Source organism: Schistocerca piceifrons, chromosome 9, assembly GCF_021461385.2.
Source record: "Schistocerca piceifrons isolate TAMUIC-IGC-003096 chromosome 9, iqSchPice1.1, whole genome shotgun sequence".
Lineage (NCBI taxonomy): Eukaryota > Metazoa > Arthropoda > Insecta > Orthoptera > Acrididae > Schistocerca > Schistocerca piceifrons.
The window spans coordinates 108,177,637-108,180,894 of record NC_060146.1 but is presented as its reverse complement, the minus strand read 5'-3'; positions in this window follow the sequence as shown (position 1 = coordinate 108,180,894).

The following is a 3,258-nucleotide window of genomic DNA, read 5'->3' as shown; positions in this document are numbered from 1 at the left end:
TGTGTGTGTGTGTGTGTGTGTGTGTGTGTGTGTGTGTGTGTGTGTTAACAGGTGGTGGCTTGTAGCGCGACCGCGGAGAGGCGTGTTCCCGTGACAGAAGCGGCCAGCGCCCGTGTTCACTAGGCGCACCTTGAAAGCAAACGATGTTGCCCGTGAGGTCTCCTATTTACCCCGACATACACGGAAACCTACAAGGCCCGGGCTATTCAGTGGGCAATGTAACGGTTCCGCGCTGACTACGCATGAGCCCTGACAGCTCTTTCCCATTAATGTGAAGGAGAGACCCCGACACACTGTGGCTGAATGTTCAGAGGCTAGTCTAAATGTTGCCTTGCGGCATAAAAGTTACCTCAGTGTTGCAGAATTTTTTGTGACTGAAAGCCATGTTAACGGGTCATGGGATCTAGTCGTTAATGAGGGGAGTGTCCGCAGTGCTACTTGCAACACTTTTTACAAAACACAGCAGTGTTAGACCCCATAACACACCCACCAAAATTGTCATTCACAATACTCCTCTTCCCTTCTCGTTTTGTAACCCTAACCTGTCCTTTCCCAAATTGATGATCATAAGTTCCTAATTTTCTGATGATTATAGTATTAATCAAGTGGGAACAATAAGTACAGAAGGCCAAGAATGGAGTGTTCGGTTCATAAATGAGGTGAAATAGGAATTTGGTCTGTTTCTCCTACTGCTAAGCCTTTACAGTTAACAATCGGTGAGGGGAAACGAACGATAGATTCAGTGGTCGGATTAAACTTCAGGGTGAAAGGATATCAAATGATAAGTTTCGCTGTTGAAATTCCTCACTGAAGGTGAGAAAGACTTTCACCTTGTTACGGCGTAAAGTCAATCGCCAGCACGCTAGTCGGGAACGATGGAGAAGATATAGCTGTGAGAAGACGTCAGCCAATCGTACGCTGATCGACCCCTCTCCATGACGACAACGCGACGGCAGTGGCCTTTACATGAAGAGGACACAAGAGCTGCGACGGACTGGTGGCTGCCCAACTCATTAGTAGCTTCTAGACTAGTGACTTGGACGGGAGCGTCAACACTAGTTACTTAGCTTGTGCACTCTACATAAAACAGACGTGGAACTACACTACTGGCCATTGTAATTGCTACACCACGAAGATGACGTGCAACAGACGCAAAATTTAACCGACAGGAAGAAGATGCTGTGATATGCAAATGACTAGCTTTTCAGAGCATTCACACAAGGTTGGCGCCGGTGGCGACACCTACAACCAGCTGACATGAGGAAAGTTTCCAACCGATTTCTCATACACAAACAGCAGGTCACCGGCGTTGCCTGGTGAGACGTTGTTGTGATGCCTCGTGTAAGGAGGAGAAATGCGTACCATCACATTTCCGACTTTGATAAAGGTCGAATTGTAGCCCATCGCGATTGCGGTTTATCGTATCGCGACATTGCTGCTCACGTTGGTCGAGATCCAATGACTGTTAGCAGAATTCAGGAGGGTAATACAGAACGCCGTGCTGGACCCAACGGCCTCGTATCACTAGCAGTCGGGATGACAGGCATCTTATCCGCATGGCTGTAACGGATCGTGCAGCCACGTCTCGATCCCTGAGTCAACAGATGGGGACGTTTGCAAGCAACAACCATCTGCACGAAAAGTTCGGCGACGTTTGCAGCAGCATGGACAATGAGCTCGGAGACCATGGCTGCGGTTACCCTTGACGCGGCATCACTGACAGGAGCGCCTGCGATGGTGTACTCAACGACGAACCTGGGTGCACGAATTGCAAAACGTCATTTTCTCGGATGAATCCAGTTTGTGTTTACAGCATCATGAAGGTCGCATCCGTGTTTGGCGACATTGCGGTGAACGCATATTGGAAGCGTGTACTAGTCATCCCCATACTGGCGTATCACCCGGCGTGATGGTATCGGGTGCCATTGGTTACACATCTCGGTCACCTCTTGTTTGCGTTGAGGGCACTTTGAACAGTGGACGTTAAATTTCAGATGTGTTACGACCCGTGGCTCTACCCTTCATTCGATCCCTGCGAAATCCGACGTTTCAGCAGTATAATGCAACTGCATGTTGCAGGTCCTGTACGGGCCTTTCTGGATACAGAAAATGTTCTCCTGCTGCCCTGGCCAGCACATTCTCCAGATCTCTCACCAATTGAAAACGTCTGGTCAATGGTGACCGAGCAACTGGCTAGTCACAATACGCCAGTCACTACTCTTGATCGACTGTGGTATCGTGTTGAAACCGCATGGGCAGCTGTACCTGTACACGCCATCCAAGCTCTGTTTGACTCAATGCCCAGGCGTATCAAGGCCGTTATTACGGCCAGAGGTGGTTGTTCTGGGTACTGATTTCTCAGGATCTATGCACCCAAATTGCGTGGAAATGTAATTACCAGTAAGTTCTAGTAAATATATTTTTCCAATGATTACCCGTTTATCGTCTGCATTTCGTTTCGGTGTAGCAATTTTAATGGCCAGTAGTGTATTTTCATTACGGCAGCGACAACAACAACCGTTACGAAATTGTCTCGAATGAAAAATAGCCCACAGCTGCACTAAATTTTGTTTATTTTAAACCTTGACCATGGTTTCTGCTATAATAATATAGCCTTCTTCAGAAGTCCTAAAAATGATAAAAATTACATCTAGACCAGTGTTACAATCTACACATAAACTTCAAAATTAGGGAAGTGATAACATGTTATTTACATTCACACTAATAAATGAAAAATGTCTTAGTCCAGCGGCTGCGTCAAGACCAATAAAATAATTTCAACCGACATAAGATGAAATTACATATGGCAATGTATGTCTTCCACTACTACCTCTGTTTACTGGTGGCACGATCGTCAAATGTGCTGCACCCGCCCACCATAGGTGGCGCTCACCACAGTGAGCTACGTCGCACCGTTTATCAGGCAACTAGTCGATATGTACGACAATAAATTAATAACAAGCCTACATGTGCAAAAGAGGAACCATATACTACTAATATAAATGTCCAAGAGATGAAATACTGTTGCGTACGATCATTATAGTGGTAGAACTTAAACAATCTCATATAACAAAGTTTGTCGTATCACTATTTGATGCATGATTCAGAATCGAGACTGTCCCATCTTGATCGATTCACCACTTGGTGCAACCAGTGGTTGCTCAAGGTCAATCCTTCCAAAATCCAGACTATCATTCTAGGCAAAACCACCCCTTCCTTCCGCCTCCTCGACTTCTATGTCACCACCTATGGCCGTCC